Below are 25,134 nucleotides of genomic sequence, written 5' to 3' on the forward strand. Positions count from 1 at the left end.
AGGTCATCTGATTTAATTCCTAATATTGGGATAATATACATAGATAGCACACTTGCCATTTAAATATAAAGAAGTTCTCTATCAAGATAAATATTTTCCCTAGAAGAGATTCCATTGTATCTTCCCCAATTTAATTCCAGGATTTTATTGGCAAGAGGACTGAAGGCCAATTACTAGGTTAGATGTGAGGCATAATTTGCAGGCTGGGGAAATACAGCGGCTCTTTCATGGGTTACTAAGAAGTGTGACGGCAGTAAGGTGAAGAGAGTCCTGCTATCCCGCGTCTTATCAAAGACGGGAAACAGACTGACTCAAGGTAAAGGTGTGAAATAAATGGGCCCTAAGTGACCTGTAGGGAGAAGGACTTCATCTCTGTAAGCATCAGCCTACTCCTTGGTACCTTCAGTGAATTGTATCTGTGATATAATGTGATGACTAGGGTGGACTGATGCAAAGTGTATAGTTTCATGTTTGGCATATAGTAGGGATATTAATAGGTATTAATTTCCTTACTTAGTTAACGACTAATTTAACACATCTCCTTAGCCTTTAGTTAGATAAGATATCTTTATTCACACAGCACATGATCTTAATATCTAAATTACTGAGCAGAGAGTCTGAAATTCTAGGCCCTGGACCCAGACACAAGCTTCTGAGAATTTGGCCACTTCTTTTCTCTGCTTGTTGGCCTCCATAAAGTGTGGCCTCAATGGTTTCACTTGTCCGTCTGTTTCAGTCATTTTGGGTCATTGTAGGTCTCTAGGAATTTTTCCTCATGGAAAAAGGAAAGACATAAAAGATCTCCTTAAATATAAGAATCAATAGGGCTGGGTGGTCAAGGGTATCACTGAAAAGGAGATTCTGGCATTCTCCCAGACCCAGTCGAGTTATTTGCTCCATGACATGGTCAGTCTCCCACCTCTTTATCTTTTCAGAGCATTTTTCTGGGGACCTGTGAAGCAAATCTGTAACTCCTGCGAGCAGGACTTCTGCGCCAGGAGAAGCACGAGTCTGTCATCTCCTTTGATTCGCTGTCCATCTCTCTCCCCTACCCTCCTTGCACTTCGGCTCCCTGGTAAACACACCCCTTTGGGATTAAACTTGAAATCGCACTCTAAGGAAGGCAATGTTCCCTCTGACTCGTCCTGGACTGTATTGACTGTTGCTCTCTCAGCCCTGTGCCAGGCACTTAAGAGGCTGCCACTGAAGGATGCCATCATCTTGCAAGCAGTGTGATCGTATGGGCATACTACAAATGCTCACTCAGGCTGCACTGGTGAGTAGGACAGGAGTGGCAAATGCCTATCTGAGAGTCCAAGCAACACTCGGGGTTAAAGGATTCGTCAAACCCCTGCTCTCAAGAAGCTCAAAGTCTCCTGGGAGAATAGGTATCCTCAGACAAAGCAGGGAAAGGAATGGAGGCAGACATCCTGCAGTGACAGGAATTCCCTGTTTTCAGCCAGTCCTTCATGCTGGCACAGCAGCTGCCACTCTGGGAACACCCCTAGCTACTCTCTTCACTGACATAACCAGCTGTAGAAAGTACAGCCAAGGACATCTGATCAAAGTAAATCCTGAAAAAGCAGTTCTGGGGATCTACTGTGCAAGCCCCCCCCCCCCCCCCCCGCAGTCTTTGGCGATAAACAGTCTGTGGAGGGAACCAGCTCATGCCAAGGTGGACTGCAGGAAGGGTGGGGTAGCAGCGTGGGAGCTCTCTCCATTTGGCATCTGTGCCAATGATTCCAGAATCGAATTCACAGGGAGGGGGTGAGGGGATGCTTAGGCCCCTCCCCCATGCAGCTGATTCCTGGGAACTCAGTGCCTGCACTCACAGGAGGAAAGAGCTCTTTGCTAGTTTTTAAAAGAGCATTTTTTTTAAATTTCCAGCTCCAGACCTTACAGCTAGGCCTTAAACCACTTGTTACGACACGTGTTCTGAGCTTGTCCCAAACAGGCACAAACACCATGGTCTCCGCTGATGACTGCAGCAGGGCAGAAGGATGGCATCCAAAGCATGATTCCTGAGAACAGAAAGTCCCAGCGATCGCTTTGTGAAAGCTGCCATGAGCTCCAGCCATGCAGCCTGCAGCCAAGGATGGGTGGCCCCAGAGCAGGAAACTCTGGCAACCTCCCCTGCGTGCTTTGCCTGCTGACAAGAGCACACCCTGGCCTCGGTTATTGCCCTTATAAAACAGCTCAGGGAGGATGCGAGCCAAACGTTTCGAATGTGTCTGGAAGAAAAATGTCAAGTATGAGGCCAGGCCACGCTGGGGAACAGTACAGCACAACTGCACAACACGCAGGGCAGCTCCAGAGGGAGGGGCTGCTGGGAACTGCAGCTGCTGCTCCGGCCAGGGCCAGGCTGCCTGTGGCTCCTAGTCCTCCTGCCACAGCCTGAGGAGAGGGCTTCCTGGACTTCCACTCTGCAAAGAGCACAGGGGCACTCTGTGGCTGTGGTGAGAATGCCAGAGAATTGTCCCCACTAGGAGAGACTTTTTCTCACTGTGGAGTTTGCTGAGGAATAGAATAAGCAATTGAAATGAAATTCATAGGTCCTCAACAAGGTGGAAGTTTTCTTAATAAAGATCCCTTCTGCAATACAATATTATAGAAGGATATCATCACATATATTTTAAAGAGAAATACGTGGAAAAAATAAAAAATAAAAAAAAAAAAAACCAACTAAAGGTGTTTGTGCCATCTGTCTATTCGGGAACAAGCAATTAGACCTAAATGTGCCTGGTCCCAAAGCACGTGTTGTTTTCATGACACCAAAGTATCAAAAAATAATATAAAAGACGTCAGTTGTATTTTTGGTCTATTCACATGTATTCCTTCTATTAACTCTTTTTTTTTTTTTAATTTTTAGGGTAGAGACAGAGAAACTGAGATGGAAGGGGCAGATAGAGACGGAGGGAAAGAGAAAAAAACATCTGCAGACATGGTTCATTTGTGAGGCTTCCCCATTGCAGGTGGGGACCAGAGACTTGAACCCAGGGCCTCCCACACTGAAATGTAGGAGCTCAACCAAGTATGGCACCACTTGGCCCCTCTCCTGTTAATTCTAACAAGGTTACTCAGAGGAGCTCATTAGAACATTTTTAAAAATGTGATACTGATTTACAAGATAAAAGAGGTATAACTCCATCAAGTTCCTACTACCAGAGATCTGCATCCCCATTCCCTCTACTGGAAGCCTCAGGAGTTCTCCCAAGGTCACACATCAGGGCTGACTGTCTTCATTAGAGCAATTTCTGAATACCACCATGAGAAGAAACTAGAAGTACCCTACTTCATGGTGTAATCATCAAAGCATTACAAATAATACACAGAAAAGGATAGGATCCGGGCCCGGTGACACACTAGGTTAAGCACTCACAGTACTAAGCCCAAGGAACTGTGCAAGGACCCAGGTTGGAGCCCCCAGCCCACCTGCAAGGGAGATGTTTCACAAGTGTTGAAGCAGGTCTGCAGGTGCCTGTCTTTGTCTCTCCTTCTCTACCTCCCCTTCCTCTCTCAATTTCTCTTTGTCATATCCAATAAAATGGAAAACAGATGGCTGCCAGGAGCAGTGGATTTGGATTCATAGTGCCAGTACTGAGCCACAGTGATTACCCTGGAAGGAAGGAAGGAAGGAAGGAAGGAAGGAAGGAAGGAAGGAAGGAAGGAAGGAAGGGAGAAGAAAGAAAGAGAGAAAAGGGTAGGATCCTTACAAGTGACATTAACATCTACTTTGTAAACATTGTAGTTAACACAACAAGGAATCAAAGTATAGATTCTGGGGTAAGGAAGCAGAATTACTCTGTTTAAAATAATTGACTATATCATAAAAAATCTACAGGAAAAGGTTGAAAAATATAAGCGGACTAACATAAGCTCACGAACAATAAGAATAATAGCCAGTGAAACAGCTCATCTAAGGCCGACTGCTTTGTCATGTCAAGAGCCAGGTAGCAGCCAGGGTCCTCAGGACACCAGGACAAACTCTGGTGCTGTGGCTTCTTTCCCTTAACTCTGCCTCTGCCTCTGCCTCTGCCTCTGCCTCTGCCTCTGCCCTCTCCCCTCTCCCCTCTCCCCTCTCCCTCTCCCTCTCCCTCTCCCTCTCCCCTCCCTCTCCCTCTCCCTCTCCCTCTCCCTCTCCCCTCCTTCTCCCTCTCCCTCCCCTCCCCCTCTCCCTCTCCCTCTCCCTCTCCCTCTCCCTCCCCTCTCCCTCTCCCCTCCCTCTCCCTCTCCCTCTCCCTCTCCCTCTCCCCTCCTTCTCCCTCTCCCTCCCCTCCCCCTCTCCCTCTCCCTCTCCCTCTCCCTCTCCCCTCCCTCTCCCTCTCCCTCTCCCTCTCCCTCTCCCCTCCTTCTCCCTCTCCCTCCCCTCCCCCTCTCCCTCTCCCTCCCCCTCTCCCTCTCCCTCCCTCTCCCTCCCCCTCTCCCTCTCCCTCTCCCTCTCTCTCCCCTTTAAATGTACTCAGCTCTAATTTTTTAAAAATATTTTTATTTGTTTATTATTGAACAGAAACAGATACTTAAAGGGAGGGGGAGGTAGAGAGGGAAAGAGATAGATAGACACCTGCTGCCCTGCTTCACCATTCATAAAGCTTTACCCCTGCAGGTAGGAAGCAGGGGTTTGAACTTGGGGCCCTGCACACTGTAACGTGAGCACTGAACCAGGTGTGCCACCTCCAGGCCTAACCATTGTCATTCACTATCTCAGCAATGACAAAAAAAACAAGTCTATAGTCAAAAATTGATTGATATCATAAAAACAGTTCTAGATTGTTTTAATAAAACTGTGTCATCTATGAACATAAAATTTCTGAACTTTACAGCAAAATAAAATTTTATAAAGCATTATAAAATAATAAATCAGAAGAGATTGTAAGTCCCCAGATGACACAAATGAAGCATTGTCTTTGCGAATCAATATGTAAGATAATCAAGGCAAGAATGCAATTTTACATTAAGAAAATAGCTGCAAAGTTATCACAAGATGATGAACAGAATAAGCAACTGAAATAAGCCTAAAGTGAGAGGAATAATATTCCAATCAATCCAATAGGGTTATAGTGTTACAAGGCTAGACCGTTATAGCAGAAGAAATAACATGCTGTTCTCAAACAATCCTACAATAATGCAGAACTCATTATATGACAACAACGGAAACATGAAAGTTATCCACCAAGTACACCAAGTGATATTTGGACCTTGAGGTTAAAAAAAATAAGGAAAGAGCTTTTGGCTTACAGCTGGGAGGAGGCCAAGGTGCATGTTCCTTGGGTCGGCCCGAATCCAGGGTCCTCCACCAGGCCGCCCAAGCTCCACCCCAAGGAAATCAAAAGGACTCACCAGTGGGGAAAGCAGCGCCACTTGTGCCCTGGTCCCCATGACTGGCCAGCTCGCCCTGTCTCTGAAAGCCGGTGATGACACTGCCAAGGCTGCTGCTGGAGCCTGGAAGGGTCTGAGGGTGACGGTGAAACTGACCATCCAGGACAGACAGGCCCAGGCAGACCGAGATCTTCACGAGTGGTGAAGCAGGGCTGCAGGGGTCTCTCTTTCTCTCCCTCTCTATCTCCCCACCGTCTCTCAATTTCTCTCTGTCTCTATCCAACGATGAATACATTAAATTTAATCTATCCAATAATAAATCAGTAAAGATAAAACTATTTTAAAAAAAAGGAAAAGAAGGAGAAACAGCGAGTCACAGTAGCAAAGCGTCCCCCCAGTGCCATGTCCGGAGCATATCTACGTTGTCAATGCCAGCTTGGCCTCTGAGCCCAAACATTCCTCCAGTTACTCTGCATTCACGATCTCTTGCAAGCCTCACACTACGCACTCAGGAGTAGGACCTCACAGAATTCTGACACAAAGGGTAGTTACAACACCTGCACAAGTCCATACCAACTCAAAGCCAAACACCCTCATCAGCGAAGCTCTTGCTTCTCAGCACCATGCTGAACAAAAATGGGCGTGACAGTTGTCATCCTGCCCAGAGGGAGAAGGCTCTCCAGCCATGGCTATCCAGACTTCCGGTAACTCTTAACTATACAGGAGACGGTGACTTTTAGACATCAGGTTGCTCTCCTAGGTAATAAGAACTCTCACTTCTGGCGAAGGTAGATTCCTTACAGTTTATCAACCCAAACACTTAGGAAAAAACATTGCTAGATGGGAATTTGGCGAGATAAACCAAACATCCTCAAAATGTTCTTACTCAATTATTCCACTTCTAGGAATTTACACTGAGAACCTCATAAAAATGTTTTCCATTATGAGAAAGTTCATTGCTGCACTGTTTACAGTATTTAAAATAAAGGATTTCAAGTGAAATTGTTTAACTGTAAAACATCAAAATATAGGAATAAAAACACTGAATAATTTCTATCCAGTCCTCAAATAATACCCAGGTCTCAATCCTCAGAACGTGTGAATCTGTTACCTTACATGAAAAGTGGGGGGTGTGCAGACGTGATTAGGGGTTTCTGAGGTGGGAAGATATCCTGGCAGTGTGTGCATACCGGGAGCGGGGTACAAGGTAGGGAGGCTTGTCCTTAGACCCAGGGAGCAAGAGGGCCAGAGTCAGTGCAGACATTGTGCCAACTGAGGGAGCAGCAGACGGGAATGGCACGAGGCCAGTAAGACGGAGGAACATGAGCCAGGCAGTGCAGTCCACTGGAAAACACAAAGAAATTGTATCTCCTCGAGCTCTCAGAGGGAACACGGCACTGCTCACGTTTAGACCTTAGTCCAGTGAAACTATTGAGGACTCATGCCTCCAGAACTAGAGGACAATAACTCGGTGTTATGGTAGTGTCACTGTGCAACCCTGACAACTGTTTTGACTACTGAAATGTCCTCTAAGTTTGTATCTTCAAAATAACTATATAGGTTCATGTCAAGGTAAATATATGTCAATGGGACTTTAAAAGCTGGTATAGATATTAGACTAAGTCCCAGCTAACACCAACATCTACAGACACGAAAGAGACTTCAATGTGAGGTGCCAGATCAAGGAACTGGTTAAAAGATGGCATGCTCCAAGGGCTGGTGAAATATCTCCCTTGGGTTGTGAGCAGCTTTGTCATGTATTTGACCTAGGTTCAAGTCCAGCCCCTATTTTGGTGTTGTGCTCACTTTCTCTCTCTCTCTCTCCCTCTCCCTCTCCCTCTCCCTCTCCCTCTCCCTCTCCCTCTCCCTCTCCCTCTCCCTCTCCCTCTCCCTCTCCCTCTCCCTCCCTCTCTCCCTCTCCCTCTCTCTCTCTCTTATCTCCATATAAAAAATTACATAATTCTTTAACTCTCATCCAACTCTAAAGTATGACAATATTCAATTTGGAAATGAATAAGGAGAAATTAGGGGAGAATTGTTTTTGGAAAGAACTATTGCTGTAGTGTGAGCACCTGCCATGTATTTTTGCACGTGTGTGTGTGTGTGTGTGTGTGTGTGTGGTGTGCTAACAGGAATTTTCAACAAGCGATTCAGAAATTTGGATGTTTGTTTCTTGCATTCGGGAGTCACACATTAAAAATCCGTAACGCAGTGAACTAGGCAGCTCCTCTGTTGAACCAGCACAGAGTGTCTGAGTCCCAGAATAAAGGACTCCTGGAGGAGAACCAGCCCCCAGTGGACAGAAGCTGGAGGTAGTGCTGAGTTCTTAGGACTTGAGAAAGGAGTAAGCGGTACCTGGAGAAGGAGAGTGTCTCAGCACCATCAAGATAGCAGCAAAGCAAAGATCTTGGAAGGCATACGGCATGAACAAGAATGGCCGGAAAGACACATGCAAGGCCAAAGAGAACACTGACTGCTGTTGTCCTGCATCCTGCAGGCCCAAGGAGCAGGAAGGTCTCTTTGAGCACTGTCAGGCACAGAGGAAACATTCAGCTCCTCTTCTCACTCTTTAACCATGGAGGAGTGAGAAATGAAAGGAAGTGGATGTGGAAGGGGAAAACATACTGGAGTTCGGGGCAGGGGTGACTGCTCAGTGGCAGGGCTCAGGCTTCGCATACATGAAGCCCTGTGTTCAGCTCCTGGCACCACACGTGACAGCGGTGCTCTCGTCTCTTCCACCATGATTTTGGTGTGTGTGTTGAGTCTCCAAGTTCTCCTTCATGTACAGTTCCATCTGTCTTGGTTGACCTTCTCGTATTTTATTTTAGAGAGAACAGAGAAAGGAAGAGACATCGTAGCATTCTCCCACTAGCCGTGGAACATGCCCTGGTGCCATGGTGCTTCCATGTGTGTCTGTCAGACGTTTTTCTCTCTCTTCTTTTTAATTTATTTCAGATAGAGAGAAGAAGAGAGGAGTCTATAGCCACACCACGCAGCAGACGCCCGATCTTGTGACCACAGAAGCTAAGCAGGGTTGGGCCTGTTTAGGGCTTGGATGGGAGAGAGGAAGAGAGAGGCTGGGTGCACCCAGTCAAATGCACAAAGTACTGAGGACCCACAAGGTCCCACACAAGGATCTGGGTTCAAGCTCCTCCCTGCTCCCCACCTGCAGGGGTGTCGCTTCACAAGTGGTGAAGCAAGTCTGCAGGTGTCTCTGTTTCTCTCTCCCTCTCTATGTCCCCCTCTTATCTCAATTTCTCTCTGTCCTGTCCAATAAAATGGAAAAAAAATGTCTGTCAGGAGCAGTGAATTCATAGTGCCAGCACCAAACCCCAGCGGTAACCCTGGGGGAAAAAATAAAATAAAATAAAATAAAATAAAATAAAATAAAATAAAATAAAAAAGGGACGTCATCACAGCACTGCTCCATTTCCCAAGCACTTCCTTTTGTGTCTGTCTAGTGCTTCCATAAGGGCCAGGCTCTCGGACCTGAACTCATGCACAAGGTAAAGTGTGCATTCTACCAGTCAGACTTATCTCCCAGCACCCCCCCCAATCTCTCTCTCTCTTTTTAAATTATCTTTATTTATTTATTGGATAGAGACAGGTATAAATCGAGAGGGAAGGGGATGATAGGGAGGAAGAGAGACAGAGAGACACCTGCAGCCCTGCTTCACCACTTGTGAAGCTTTCCCCCTGCAGGTGGGAACCAGGGGATCGAACCTGGGTCGTTGCACATTGTAACATGGGAGCTCAACCAGGTGCGCCACCACCTGGCCCCTAAGCCCCTCTCATTTTAAAGAGATTAGAAGAGATAAAACATTTTCACTCTTATATTTCAAGAGTTGTCTTACCCAAGACACTGCTTATGTCATTTTTTTTAAAAAAAACAATGTGTAGAAAGACAAGAAAACAAATGAAAAGAAAACATAAGGTCAGGAAAACTTTTACAGCATAAGTAGGCATTGCTTACTTTCTAACATTTCAGAATTTTTAGATCAAATGACTTTTACCTGACGCTACAGTCCCATGTAAAAGACCACAGTCTTGGTGTCTGTGCTCCAGGTGACTTTATTAAAAGAGAAGCCAAAAGAACAGTTACAAGGGTAAAGATGAAAGCGTGTTGTTAATAAAGAAAAGGGAAGCGACACTCTCCTAAGTGCCAAAGTTTCAGCTCAGTGTGTTTATGGAAACTTTCTGTACCTGAGAAACTTTATGGAAACTTTCTGTACCTGAGTACCTTTCTGTACTTTCTGTACGCAGAGTTCTGAATACCACACTGATGTTTCTCTCTTGAAAGAACCCACACAGAGTGGGCAGGAGGCAGTTGAACAATGAAATACTGGTGGCCAAAAAGAAAAGAAAAAAAAAAATCTGGCAGTTTTTAGCTTCAGTTCATAAAACCAGGGTGGCATTTGTTAATGGGACACAGAAAATTGCAAGTGAGATGAGAAATGAGTAACAAAGAGTCCTTCTATCTGAGCTGAGTGTCAGAGTCATATATATATACCACACTGCTGTAACAAGCTATGGCATTCACCCTAGACAACAAAAAAAGAAAAGCAAGTGGGAACAACAACAAAAAATGTGGAAAAACCCCACCTGATAAAGGATTCTAGCTTTGTTTGTTTGCTTGTTTGTTGTCTGTCTGTTTTTATCAGAGCACCACTGGGCTCTGGCATGAGGTGGTGTCAGGGTCAAGCCCAGGGTCAGACACTCCCAGGTTTAAATGTACTTCCCATGCCCTCAAAGGAGTTTTTGGACAGAGAGATGCATATCCCAAACCTAGTGTCGATCTTGCTGTAGGTACTTCATAAGGACTTTCTCATTTCCCAAATCCCCCACTCCCCCCTTCCCCTGCCCCTTTCAAAAACATATGGGCACCTCACAGGGGTGGTTTGGCATCCGATGTCTCCTCATATCTGCTTTCTTTATTCCATTTCAGACTCTTGGGTGAATTGTCATGCCTGATATGGTTGATTTCAAAGCCAAGTTTAGATGATGTGAATAATTAAAATCATGAAACCTAAACTCTCAAGTGAAACATTTCTGAGTCCCGCGCACAGAGGAAACTTGAACATTGACTTGGAAAGGAGAAGCCAAACCACAGCCAAAACGAGAATGGCAACAAATCCAGCGTTTTAGGTACCACAGAAAATGAAGCACAGCAGGCAGCAAGGCAGCAAAGTTTATGTTGAGTCTGGGCCAAGAGCAAGCTAGGAGGGAAACAAACAAAACAAAACAAAACACTCTCTAGTGAAAACGGACTCTTCAAATAAGATTCGTGGATGCCAGTTTAACCTTTGAGTTTCTCCCAGCGAGGCAATGGCTAGTCTTCCAAAGTCGTGAGCAGACGAGTATTTGCGTCCATGACTAGACAAGGCCATGCATTGTTTTTAAATCAGTAGTAAATGAAAGGTCTGTGGCAAGGCCCAGAATAGTTCACACAGGGCTCTGTGGTTAGCCTGGTGCCTATACTCTTCAATTCTGCAAATGCATGTGCTGAAACGCATCAAAGAGCCTCCCGATAGACGTGTGGTTCTTGTGGCATCTTAGAGCTCCTTCCACCAGACAATCACATCCACAAGGAAAATACCCCCATGCTTATCCAGGAACAGATACACAGAACTTCGAGTTAATCCCAGCCAAGCAGAAAAGCATGGACACAGACGCATTCTCACCTACTGGCATCACACACACACACACACACAAACACACACACACACACGGGCAAACATTGCTATATGCAGAAGATTCAACGGGAGGGGGTGGGCATGGAAACCCAGTGCCAAAAATAAAATCCAATCATTTCTTAGTGATTAAAAAAAATGATGAGAAATAAAAGGATCACAGCTTTAAGTGCATTTTTCAGTGGACTGGAAAAATTAAAATAAAAATATCTATGCCTTGTAATTACCCTCCCAGAAATACAACTCAAATAGGAATATGGATTTGAGTAGGTCTGGGGTATCAGTCAACTGGGTTTCCCATGTGTTAAGATAAAACCACCCCAAGGAATCCAATTCTGACTTTAGGTGTGTCATTTATTACCTATAGAGGATAATGAGAAAGAAAAAGAGGGTCTATCTTAGCACAGTGGTCAATAACCTTGACTCTTACTGTTATTTTTTCCCCTCCAGGATCATCACTGGAGCTTGCTGCCAGCACTGTGAGTCCTGTAACCATTCTTTACATTTTATTGAACAGGACAGAGAGAAATGGAGAGAGGAGGGGAAGACAGAGAAGGAGAAAGAGAGACACCTGCAGACCTGCTTCACCTCCTGCGAATCCCTCCCCCCACAGGTGGGGAGCAGGGGGCTCAAACCCGGATCCTTGCGTGGTTCCTTGTGCTTAGTACTGCGTGCACTTAACTGAGTGCACCACTGCCCGGGCCCCATAAACTTGGCTCTTCACCAGAGCCAGTGTCTATTAGACTGCAGTGCTCATGTCCCTAATCAGGCAGCCTAGAGTACAGTACTGGCTCTTTACTACTCAAGAGTCCACTCATAGGGAGTCAGGAGGTGACACAGTGGGTTAAGCGCACGTGGCGCAAAGCGCAAGGACCAGAGTAAGGATCCCGGTTCGAGCCCCAGCTCCCCACCTGCAGGGGAGTCGCTTCACAGGCGGTGAAGCAGGTCTGCAGGTGTCTGTCTTTCTCTCCCCCTCTGTCATCCCCTCCTCTCTCCATTTCTCTCTGTCCTATCCAACAACGACGGCATCAGTATCAACAATAATAATAACTACAACAATAAAATAAGGGCAACAAAAGGAAATAAATAAATATTAAAAAAAAAAAAAGAGTCCACTCACTCAATACCTTAAGTGCTCCAGCTTTGTCACTGTCTACTGCAGAGGCAGCCGGGCCTTCCTTCCAGAAGTTACTATCCACAGGTACAGTTGCCACATCATTCAAAACATTGGCCCTTACAACATTTACCGAGGATGAAAAAGAGGGATTGCTTGCTATTTCCACTATTTGGCAAAAGAGGAAATGGAACTGAATCACTCCGGAAGTAAGGGGGTTCAAAGGCATGTTGGAACTGGCCTAAAAATTCTGTTGGAACAAACTGTCCTTGCACTGGGCTGAGCTCTCTGCACCACGTGCAAGACAGAATATTCACTTAGCAGCTGGAAACTGGCCTGGAAACTACTGGAACGGCCTCCTTCTGCTCAGCCCCGGTGGCTACAGCAGAGCTCTGCAACTCCAGGCTGGCACCCTTTGAGAGTTTTAACCAGCGTTTATAGTTTTTCCTCCCCCTAATCAACCAAAATTAAATGTTCTGTGGCCAGGATGGCAAAATTACATAGAAAAGTTGGAAAGGCCACTTCTGATTTTAGCCCAGGACTGATGGTGAGGACTTGTCCAGTGTTGGCCATTCCAGAGCCAGAGGTGGTGGTGGTGGTCAATGGTTCTCTTGCATAGTGGGCTTCTGCCCCACAGTCTAAAAGAGGAAGGTGACCACCTAATATACCCCTGTTTCTTTCATGGGTTTACACAAAATGAAATCAGACATTGCCAGCTCCACTCTTAAACTAGACTTTAAAAAGTACTATATGGGGAGTCGGGCGGGGTAGCACAGTGGGTTAAGCGCACATGGCGCAAAGCGCAAGGACCAGCGTAAGGATCCCACCTTAGAGCCCCCGGCTCCCCACCTGCAGGGGAGTCGCTTCACAGGCGGTGAAGCAGGTCTGCAGGTGTCTGTCTTTCTCTCCCCTTCTCTGTCTTCACCTCCTCTCTCCATTTCTCTCTGTCCTATCCAACAACAACGACATTAATAAAAACAACAATAATAATAACCACAACAATAAAAAACAAGGGCAACAAAAATGAATAAATAATATTTTTTAAAAAGTACTATATGTCACCACCAACACCTTTTTTTAAAAAAAATGTATTCACCATTAATAGTAGAGACCTATTTTATTCATGTATTTATTCATTTACTTATTATATAAAGACAGAGAGAAATTGAGAGGGGAAGGGGACATGGAGAGGGGGCGAGACCGAGAGACACCTGCAGCCCTGCTTCAACACTCATGAAGCTTCCCCCCTGTAGGTTGGGACCAGAGGCTTGAACCCGGGTCCTGGCACATCATAACCTGTGCTGTGCTCAATCAGGTGTGCCACGACCTGGCCTCATCAACAATATTTTCATTTGAGAGACAGGTGGGAAGAGAGAAGGAACGACACCACAGCAATATATGAGAGACCAATCATACAGTTTCTTGGTGGTGCGCAGGAGTTCAATCCAGGCCGTCCTGCATCTCAAAGTAGACGCTCTACCTTGCCCCTATCAGACTTGGTTTTTAATCAAAAGAAGTGGCTAGATATAGTTACACAGTCATAGAAACAACCATGATATATTATTAAACCCAAAATATGTTAATTTGGGGGGGGTGGGGACTGGAGTCATGTAAATGAAAGGGATGAATAACATGCAATCCCATCAAGCTCTATTTGTTTGTTTGTTTGTTTGTTTGTTTTAGCCAGGGGAGAGTACAAATGTAGTCCCCCACTACCATAAATTATGCGGTCGAACTTCCCCTATTTGGGGAAATCGCAAGGGTCTGCACATATACATCCAGAGGGCAATGGATAAGCTTCGCCCTGGAAAAACCACCTTGGTGATCATGCTGTTTCCCCTGCCAGGTGAGTACCCCCATCATGTTCTTACTCAAGTTGCCCAGGTTCTTTCTTAAATGGCACTTGGCGTGCTCTGTGATGCAGAGACACAGCACATCAGGGGGAACTGAGTCATTCGAGAGGAGAGGAGTTATCGAGCAGAACACACACGTTACTCTGTGCAAGGGACCAGGTTAAAGCATCCAGTGCCAACCTGCAGGGGCAGCTTCATAAGTAGTGAAGCAGTTTTTCGAATACCTTTCTACTTTCTCCCTCTCTCCCTCTCTTTCCCCTCTCAATTTCTCTCTGCTTCTATTCAAACAAAAACCAACAAGCAACAAGGTCACCAGGAGCAGTGGATTTGTTCAGGCACCCACCCCCCAAAAATGTTTGTGGAAATATGTCTTTTTTTTATATTTTTCATTTTATTTATTTATTCTCCCTCTTGTTGCCTTTGTTTTTATTGTTGTTGCTTTTATTATTGTTGTTGGATAGGACAGAGAGAAATGGAGAGAGGAGGGGAAAACAAAGAAGGGGAGAGAAAGATAGACACCTGCAGACCTGTTTCACCGCCTGTGAAGGGATTCCCCTGCAGGTGGGGAGCCGGGGCTCAAACTGGGATCTTTATTCCAGTCCTTGCGCTTTGAGCCACGTGCACTTAACCCGCTGTGCTACTGCCTGACTCCCATATATGTCTTTTTCATTTAAAAAAAGAAGTTAAGAATTGGCTTGGGGGGTGGGGGTAGATAGCGTAATGGTCAATTTAAAGACTCTCATGCCTGAGGCTCCAAAGTCCTGGGATCAATCCCCTGTACCACCACAAGCCAGAACTGAATAGTACTCTGGTGAAAATAAAACACAACACAACAAAACAAAACACAACAAAACAAAACACTAGCTGGTGGGGAAATAGCTGGGCTCACCTTGCAGAGGGCTGAAGTCACATGACAGAGATCCCCACATGCTAACTGACTGATGAGGTGGGTACTCTGGCTTTGTTCTCTCACTTACTCTCATGTGAAATGCTGCCTCTCATATGTAGTAAATAAAACAAATCTTAGAGAAAAATAAGATGAAGAGAGAAGAATTCTTGTATTTGAAACAAAAACCTAGGCTAGAAAGATCATGTATAATATTACAGCGTATATTATATGCATACTGACATAGACATATTGCATATCTGGTTGCTAATAAGAACTATTCTTTCAATGTGGATCTGGAGGGGGAAAAAACTGATGTGAACCTATAATCCACCTTCAAATGAGATGCAAGCAAATCTTTAATTTTGAAAGTCAGTTATTTCTGGGGTTGTTACTGCAACACAACTTAGTCTGTATTGTTTAATTAATAGTCTATTTAGGGAAACACTCAAAGTCTGATTTTATGGGAAAGGAAGACAGCAAACATACAGAGCAGTCGGCACATGTCAACTCCTCACGAGGTCCTCTGCTGTGATCATGTTCCAGGACCAGAACCCTCCCTCCCACCCAAGTCTTTTACTTTGGCACAATACGCCAAACCCAGTCCAAGTTCTGCTGTGTGTTTCCTCTTCTCCGAACCACTTTTTACAAACAACACTCTCACCACTAGGGATACTTCATGAAAGCAACCACTACCATGTTGGGAATGAAAAAACTTAAGTGTGAAGACCTCAGACTCACTGAACTTGAGTTTCTTCCTCTTCAACTAAGAGAGGTACTTGGACTCGAATGTCTCCAACACTCCTACAGTTGGTATGTCCGAAAACGTCCTAGCAGAACTCATTTCAGCATTACACATGTCACCTTCAGAACATGAAACAGTGGAAGGGGCCTCCTCAGGGGTGGACTTGGTTATTCTGATTCAGCACTGGTGGACTGTCGTATGCTTTACATTGGCTTGTTCTAGCCCTCCCCCTCCAAGAGAATTGGATGAGTCCTGTTAATTTCGCGGGCCTGCTTGGCCCTGCCCCAAGGGACCCTGGGAGAGGGTTCCGGAGTCCGAGAGTTCCTGAGTTCCCCAGTGACCGAGTTCCTGGGTTCCGGAGTTCGAGAGTGCGAGAGTGCGAGAGTTTCTGAGTTCGAGAGTAAGGGAGAGGGTTCCTGAGTTCCAGAGTAAGAGAGAGTGCTTGCGCCGCCGCAAAGAGACAGCAGAGTTCTGTTTGGTGATTAGTTTGTCTTAGTTTGTGAATCGTTGTTCCTGAATAAAGAAATACAGCTGCCCTGCCCAGCCGTTATCTCCGCGTCTCTGTTACCCGCCGTGAAGCAAGCCCGGCCAGAGCCTCTGAAAATTTTAACAACAGTGGACATTTGAATACCAGGTGTCCAAAGTTCTCAAATTCAAAACTGCCCCTTAGTATATATACCCAGGAGATGCCCTTCCTTTCATGAGCTTCCAAGACTTGCGGGGGATGACAGGCAAGCAGCCAGACCTTTGTGTTTCAGCTTCGTCGACATTTTGTGGCCAAGTCTTAGGGAACACTGACTGATATGCTTGACAAACATCTCCCACTCACTTGTGTTCCCAGAGCACTGGTATCTGGGTGACAATCCAACACCTGCCTCAGAGGGACAGATCAAACAACAAAGACCTCTGACATCTCCGGTTTCTTTTGCTATGATTTCATAGTTCATCTCTAAGAACTCACCCAAGAGGAGCTGGGTGGCAGGCTTTCAGCCATACTTCAACTTAGAGAAGTCGTCCCTTAAAAAAAAATTCATTTAAAAGACAGAAAACACCCCATGGAGTGTAGTAAAACAAAAAGGCTTATGAAAACACTGCTGGTGGGGATGTAAACTGATTTAGAAATCTGCTTTTGGAAAGCAGTTTGATAGTATCGACCAAGAACAGCAACAGAGTTCATTTCATTAGGATGAGGAACACAACTTCCAAACTGATTTTAAGGAATTTGTTGCCTAAATGTCAAGGTGGAAGGAACTGGGTGCACAAGGCAGTCTATCACAGCACACTCACAAATTTAAAAGACAGAAGCAACTCTTACGTTTCCAACTAGAAAACTGGCTCACTAAGTTTTGCATTTCCCTTCTGTCGAATTTGGTGAAGCAAATGAACTCTAAACACTGAACATTCACAGCAAATGTCCATGATCTATGGTTAGCTGAAGAGAAACAGCTAGCCATGGCTCCGTATGAAACATGTACTAACCAGAAAGGCTCTTTACTTACTAACGTGGGAATGGAATTAGGGTTTTTGTTTTTTATTGATTGATTTAGTTCTGGTATGTTTATACTGTGAATACTCAAGAAAATATTATCTTCACAACATGCATCAGACAAAACATATATGGTTCTGCCTTCTATTTAGTTTGTCCTGTTCTCCACCTTATTTCAAGATCATACTTGTCTGCTTTCTCTAGAGAGGAAAGAGATGTTAGTATTGTATATAACATACTACAAAGCTCTAGGGGTTTGATGCATTTGATACCTTGGGTAGAAAATACGTATCGATTTTGTACTGCTAGTGTGAACGCATTGCGTTTTGACCAGAATACTTTTTAAAATCAGTGCCAAGGCAAAATGGTTGTGATTTACACAGTGCAAGGCAATTTCTTTCCTTTTCATTTCCAGAGTAAATGCTTGTACAGAGCAAAGCCTGGAGAACACCACACACAGAGAAGGAGCTCTCAAGAAAAGACAGATTGGGTTGCATGGCCCTGGGTGACCACTAGTTTCCATCTGCTGTGAAGAAGACAACTTTGGCCCAAAGCAACTTGTTCTTTTCCTTTCCTTCCCTTTCTTTTCCTTCCTCCTTCCTTCCTTCCTTCCTTCCTTCCTTCCTTCCTTCCTTCCTTCCTTCCTTCCTGCATTTCAATTCTGACTTCCTGAAAGAAATCCTGGGTTTCAGCATACAGCCTGAGAGATTCCCATCCTCTCTGCCAAGAAACCTGTGAGAGTGATGCTTTTCTCAGTGAAAGAACAAATGTGCCTGTTCAGGAAGGCAACACCCATCAGAGCAGGAGTGACGCAATGCTGTTCAAATGTGCTAAGTACCCAGAAGAGGCCAAAGGAGAATCTGAGCCATGTAGACTGGGCTGAGAGCTCAGTTTGGCTCACCTGTTTGGTGTGCTCTGAGTCTTAGTTTCTTGTATAAAATGGTGATAATGATTCCAACGCCAATGCCATGATGACGGAGTAAAAATCCCACATGGGCAGCATCTGGCACATAGTAAGCAGGCAGTGAAAATGATTTAATCTTTTTTTTTTTTAATTTATTTTATTTATTTATTCCCTTTTGTTGCCCTTGTTGTTGTATTGTTGTAGTTATTATTGTTGTTGTCGTTGTTGGATAGGACAGAGAGAAATGGAGAGAGGAGGGGAAGACAGAGAGGAGGAGAAGACAGAGAGGAGGAGAGAAAGATAGACACCTGCAGACCTGCTTCACCACCTGTGAAGCGACTCCCCTGCAGGTGGGGAGCTGGGGTTCGAACCAGGATCCTTATGCCGGTCCTTGTGCTTTGCGCCACCTGCGCTTAACCCGCTGCGCTACCGCCCGACTCCCGAAAATGATCCATTCTTATTGCTTCAGGTATTTCATTCAGCAAGCACGGCTCATACACTCTGTTACTGTCGACTCCGCCCACACACTCATAAAATGTAAACTGCCCCAGTGCTCCAGTTGTACTTCTTTTTAATTTTTTTAAAAAAAATTATCGTTAATTATATACTGGATAGAGACAGACAGAAATTGAGAGGAAGGGAAAGATAAGGAGGGAGAGAGACAGAGAGACACCTACAGCCCAGCTTCACCACTTGTGAAACTCTCCTCCTACAGGTGGGGGTCAAGGGCTTGGACCTGGGTCCTTGCACACTGCACCCTAATGTGCATGCTTAACCAAGTGCACCAATATCCAACTATGACACCCTTTCCCCAGACAACCAACTGCATCCATCTGTGTGTTAGCTGTTAGGCTGAGACAAAAACTAGTAAAGTCATGGGCCCCTTGGCATATACCTTAAATAGACCTACTATTGTCTTCCAAAATGGAGACCCCAAATCTTCATCTGCAATATTCTTGCCTTTAGGTTCATGATTAGTCAACAATTTCTTCTGCTTTGTCTCCTAACTCTTTTTTAGCCACCAGGTTCCAGATGCTACCGTGATGCCAACAGGACTTCCCTGGGGCAGACGACCCCACCATGTGTCTTGGAGACCCGCCTCCCCAGATCCCTGCCCTACTAGGGAGAGAGAGAAGCAGGCTGGGGGTGTGGATTCACCTGCCAACAAACATGCTCAGCGGGGAAGCAATTACAGAAGCCAGACCTTCCACCTTCTGCATCCCACAATGACCCTGGGTCCATACTCCCAGAGGGATAAAGAATAGGGAAGAGGGAGCCGGGCAGTAGCACCACGTTAAGCACACATAGTATGAAGCACGAGGACCCATGTAAGGGTCCCGGTTTGAGCCCTGGCTCTCCACATGCAGGGGGGTCATTTCACAGGCGGTGAAGCAAGTCTGCAGGTGTCTGTCTTTCCTCCTCTTCTATCTTCCCTCCCCTCTCAACTTCTCTCTGTCCTATCCAAAAGAAAAAGCAAAAAATTAAAAAATGGCCTCCAGGAGCAGTGAATTTGTAGTGTAGGTACCGAACCCAAGCGATAACCCTGGAGGCAAAAAAAAAAAAAAACAAAAAAAGAATAGGAAAGCTATCAAGGGAGGGAATTGGATACAGAGTTCTGGTGGTGAGAATTGTGTGGAAATGTACCCCCTCTTATCCTATAGTCTTGTCAATATTTCCATTTTATGAAATAAATAAATAAATAAATAATGGGCCTACCATAAAAAAGTTGTCTTTAGCCCTAGTGAGTTGACTTGCTATTCACTGCAACCAAGAAGGCTGAGTGTCACCACGTTTCTCCCCTGGAAATTCCACTAACCTTTTCATTTTACTGGGATCCAACTGAGTCCAGATTCTTTGGGCATCACCCCCAGCCAGACCCCAGGTTCCCGTCTCCACTGGACTCTTATCTTAAAAACTATTGCTATCTACTAAGCGTGAGGGGATACCAAATTAGGTGATTAATTTGACTTTTCATTTTTTTTAAATCACCTTTATTTATTTATTGGATAGAGACAGCCAGAAATCGAGAAGGAAGAGAGTGACAGGGAGAGAGACACAGAGACAGAGAGACACCTGCTTCACCACTCGCAAAATTTCTCCCAGCAGGTGGGGACCGGTGCCTCGAACCAGGGCCTTTGAGCACTGTAGCATGTGTGCTCAATCCGTTGCGCCACCACCCAGCCCCGTGATTAATTTTACATATTGACCTCTAGCTACTTCCATGTCTTTTCAAGACCTATTGTTAGGCTTGTCTTCATCAGAAAACACAAGACCACACAGTTCAGGATGTCCGAGGGGCGTGCATATCCAGGTGACGTCTTTCTATTCATGCTACTAGTTTTAATGTTTAAAAATGAACAATAGGGAGACAGTTGGTATTTTCATCCTGTTCTAAAAAGTTAGGATGGATAATTCTTTCATAAATATGAGAAAGTGGGTGGTGTGTGTGTGTGAGTGTGTGAGTGTGTGAGTGTGAGTGTGTGTGTGTGTGTGTGTGAGTGTGTGTGTGAGTGTGTGAGTGTGAGTGTGTGTGAGTGTGTGTGTGAGTGTGTGTGTGAGTGTGTGTGAGTGTGTGAGTGTGTGAGTGTGTGAGTGTGTGTGTGAGTGTGTGTGTGTGTGAGTGTGTGTTTGTGTGTGAGTGTGTGTGTGAGTGTGTGTGTGTGTGTGAGTGTGAGTGTGTGTGTGTGAGAGTGTGTGTGTGTGAGTGTGTGTGTGTGTGTGTGTGAGAGAGAGTGTGTGTGTGAGTGTGTGTGTGTGTGAGAGAGTGTGTGTGTGTGAGTGTGTGTGTGTGTGAGTGTGTGTGTGTGTGTGTGTGTGAGAGTGTGTGTGAGTGTGTGTGTGTGTGAGTGTGAGTTTGTGTGTGAGTGTGTGTGTGTGTCCATTATCATTCAACAAGGGCTCAGGCCCATGGTCCTGGTCCCCACCTGCTGGGGGAAGCTTCAGAGATGGCGCAGTGCTGAAATGTCTCTCCTCTCTGTCTCCACCTCTCACACCCCGTACCCCACGTCCCCCTACTCGTCCCTCTTTATCAAACACAAACAAACAAGGTACACTGTGGGTATGTTTGATTCCACAACCTTTACTTCTACACCCATCACCTCTGACCCTAAGCCCAAGGAGAAATACTTCTTTCAGAAGTCTGTTTTATCTCTCTCTCTCTCTCTCTCTCTCTCTCTCTCTCTCTCTCTCTCCCTCCAGTGTGTACGTGTTGTGGGGGTGGGGGATGTGTGCTTTCTATCTGCTTTCAAGTGGAAGTTCACCTGGGTCAGAGCCCAGAGGCAGCTCTGGAGATCAAACTGTGTTTTAAAGCTTTTCAGGTGTGCAGTGACCCTGCCTCTTTGAGCTTGGGCGGTTTGGATGAATAAATCTATATATTAAGTTAAGGCAGATCCTTCTAAAATCTAAATGTGAAAACAAAGAAAAGAGAAACGCTCAAGTCACACTCTCTGATACAGTATTACCAGCAGCAGAATAGGTGTTTCTCTCACCTCCTCTTGGCTTTCTGTCAGTTGGCTACAACAAGTGCGTGTGTGTGTGTGTGTGCGCATGCGTGTGTATGCATGTGCATGTGTGCGTACATGTGTGTGCATACATGTGTGTATGCATGTGTGTGTCCTAGTGCAGAGGGCACAGGACTTACATACATGAGGCCATAAATGTGATCCTGGCACCACATGTGCTCCACAGTGATACTCAAGTTCTTTGGTTATAAATAAATCTTAAAATCATGGTTGCCTACTGGCTTCTATTTCCCTTCTTTGATATCAGTGGTTCTTATTTTTTATTTTATTAATGAGTTAATATTGATTTCAAAATTATGGGGTAACAGGTGTACACTCAATTCCACACCATTCCCACCACCAGAGTTCTGTGTCCCCAGTCCTTCCACCGGAAACTACAGCACTTCTCCCAAGGTTGAGGGAATGGGTGAACTATAATCTCTCTAACAATCTGTCTATATTTGTATGCATTTTCCCCTTCCCCTCCATGGTCCCGTCTTCTCTTCCTTAACAAGTCATATCTACACCTATTGCCACTTCCAAATGTCTTCTCTTTTTACTTCTTCTCTCTGGGTCCTGATGGAGTTGAAATTCAGAGCCCCTTATAATTTCTCTCCTGCAGGGAGTATGGACCAAAATTCTCTTTTTTAATCTTTTTAAAATATTTATTTATTTTTCCCTTTTGTTGCCCTTGTTTTTTATTGTTATTGTAGTTATTATTGTTGTTGTTGGATAGGACAGAGATAAATGGAGAGAGAAGGGGAAGACAGAGGGGGGAGAGAAAGACAGACACCTGCTTCACCGCCTGTGAAGCAACATCCCTGCAGGTGGGGAGCCAGGGGCTCGATCCTGGATCCTTACGCCTGTCCTTGAGCTTTGCACCACATATGCTTAACCTGCTATGCTACCACCCGACTCTCCAAAATTCTTTATGGGGAGCAGAAGTTGGGAGTTCTGGCTTCTGTAATTGCTTCTCTGATGGACATGGGTGTTGGCAGGTGGATCCATACCCCCAGCCTATTTCTATCTTTCCCTAGTGGGGCAGGGCTCTGGGGAGGGGAGATACTAGGAGACATTGGTGAGGTTGTCTACCCAGGGAATAATTTCTATTTTCTACATATCAAAATTACATGAAATTGGAGAGTGTGAGAAAAGTAGGGAACATTGTTGCTTATTTTCATATCATCATCACTATTTAGTTTATTAGTGGTATATAAGATGATAAATTTACAAGGTGTAATTCCATACTGCATCCACCATCAGCATTCTCTGCCCCTGCCCCCACTAAAAACTACTATAGTTCTCACAACATCTTAGAGAGAGTTTGAAGTTTGACTTTTGTTTTTTGGGGGAAAGAGGGTAAGATCATGCATTTATTTTTTTAAATTTTTTTTTTCTTTATTGGGGGGTTGGTTAATGTTTTACAGTCACCAGTAAATATAATAGTTTGTACATGCATAACAATTCTTAGTTTTCCACATAAAAATACAACCCCCACTAGGTCCTCTGTCATCCTTTTTGGACCTGTATTCTCCACCCTCCCACCCCAAAGTCTCTTATTTTGGTGCAATACACCAACTCCTGTTCAAGTTCTACTTGTGTTTTCTCTTCTGATCTTGTTTTTCAACTTCTGCCTGTGAGTGAGATCTTCCCATATTCAACCTCCTGTTTCTGGCTTATCTCACTTAACATGATATCTCCAAGCTCCATCCAAGATAGGTTGAAAACAGTGAAGTCACCATTTTTAATAACTGAGTAGTATTCCATTGTGTATTTAGACCACAACTTGCTCAGCCACTCATCTGTTGCTGAACACCTGGGCTGCTTCCATGTTTTAGCTATTACACATTGTGCTGCTATGAACATGGGTATACACAAATATTTTTGGATGGGTGTATTGGGTTCCTTAGGATCTAATGCAAGATCATGTATTTCAACTCTCTCTATGCCACAATGAATGAATGGAACCATCCAATAATTAATTGTCTTTCACTTTCTTACTTGCTGAGCATATTCACCTCAAGTTCTATCCTTTTGTCTTGAAAGACAATATCACCATTTTAAACTGAAGAATAATATTCCATGGAACATGGTCCACAGCTTCTTGATTTAGTCACCTGTCAGTGGGCATTTAGGCTGCCTCCACTCCTTAGCTATTGTAAACAATGTAACTGAACACAGAGGTGGTGCCTATGTCCCTTCCAATCAGTAACTTCATGTTCTTTGGATGTATGCCTAGGAATGGTATTGCTGGATCATAAGAGATTTCCATTTTTATTTGTTTGAAGACTATTAATATTGCTTTCCATAGGGGCTGTCCTAGTTTTCATTACCACCAACTTTGTATACTCATTTTTTAATTATCTTTATTGGCTAGAGATAGTCTGAAATCAACAGGGAAAGGGGTGACAGAGAAAAACAGAGATAGGCAAAAAGAGATAGAGAGAGAAAGAGAGAGAGAGAGAGAAAGAGAGAGAGAGCTGCAACACTGCTTCACCACTTGTAAAGATTTCTCCTTGAAGTTGGGAACCGGGGGCTCAAACCTGGGTCCTTATACATTATAACATGGGCACTCAGCCAGGAGCATTGCCACCTGGCCCCCATCCCCACCAACATTGTACCAGGCCTCTTTTATTCTCTCATCCAGCTTTGTACCAGGCCTCTTTTATTCTCTCATCCTTTCCAATATTCATCATTTCTTGATTTGTGGATGTAAGTCATTCTCACACATGTGGGGTGATTTCTGACTGTGGTTTTCATTTACATTTCTCTGACGTTAGGTGCGGTTAAGTATTTCTTCATCTGTATGTGGACCATATGTTTACCTTCTTTAGAAAAGTATTCAAATCTTTTGCCTACTTATTAAACTAGATTATTTTATTTTTGGTTTTTGAGTTGTGTGAGTTCTTTACAAAGATTTGATTTCAATCCATTATTTCAATCCATATACGGCGAGCAAATATCTTCTACCAAGTGCTGCTAGGTTATCTGATTATTCTTTTGAAAGAAAATGTTTGATATGTAAAAGGATTTCAATTTGATGTAATATATTTTTAAATTTTTTATTTAACTTCCTATTGAGTATGAGTTTCCAAATATATATATATGTGTGTGTGTGTGTGTGTGTGTGTATAATTTTATGTTAAGGTCCTGAAATATTTTTTTCAATGCTTACTTCTATGTATTTTATGGTTCTGGGTCTAATGTCCTGGTCTCTAATCCTTTTTCTGTTAATTTTCATACCTGGTGTTAAAGGGTGGTCTGTTCTCATTTTCTAAAACTTTAACTTAAACTTGTCCCACTGATGTTAGTGTTTGTTCCAATGCCATATGTTTTACACTAATAGCTGATGGTATAAACTGAAGTCAGTTTATACTCCAATCTTGCTTTTTTTCCTCTGTGACAAAAACACGGGGGTACAGATATCCACTTGAATTAGTGTCATTATCATTTTTGAATAAATGCCTAGGCGTGGAATTGCTGGATTTTAAGGTATTTCCATTTGTATTTGTTTTAGGATTCCCCAGGCTATTCTCCATGGTGGCTGTATCAATTTACACTCCCGGGAGAAGGTGGTGGCACAACTGGCTAAGCACTTATGTTACAGTGCGCAAGGACCCAGATTCAAGCCTCCAGTCAC

The 25,134-nt window shown here is 44.4% G+C and overlaps 1 long non-coding RNA gene and 1 other non-coding gene across 2 annotated transcripts in view; both read right to left on the reverse strand.

Annotated features, from left to right (window-relative positions):
* Window positions 1–12,218, reverse strand: part of LOC132540697 (uncharacterized) — a 183,909-nt gene extending 171,691 nt beyond the window's left edge. The window contains exon 1 of the long non-coding RNA XR_009551862.1: window positions 12,134–12,218. This is a non-coding gene — a long non-coding RNA (uncharacterized LOC132540697). The remainder of the gene's footprint in view (window positions 1–12,133) is intronic.
* A 1,588-nt stretch (window positions 12,219–13,806) lies between these two features.
* On the reverse strand, window positions 13,807–13,974 carry LOC132540986 (U1 spliceosomal RNA). Its single transcript, XR_009552192.1, has one exon. It is a non-coding gene; the product is annotated as a U1 spliceosomal RNA (small nuclear RNA).
* Between the last annotated feature and the right edge of the window lie 11,160 nt (window positions 13,975–25,134).

Source organism: Erinaceus europaeus, chromosome 10 (assembly GCF_950295315.1).
Source record: "Erinaceus europaeus chromosome 10, mEriEur2.1, whole genome shotgun sequence".
Taxonomy (NCBI): Eukaryota; Metazoa; Chordata; class Mammalia; order Eulipotyphla; family Erinaceidae; genus Erinaceus; species Erinaceus europaeus.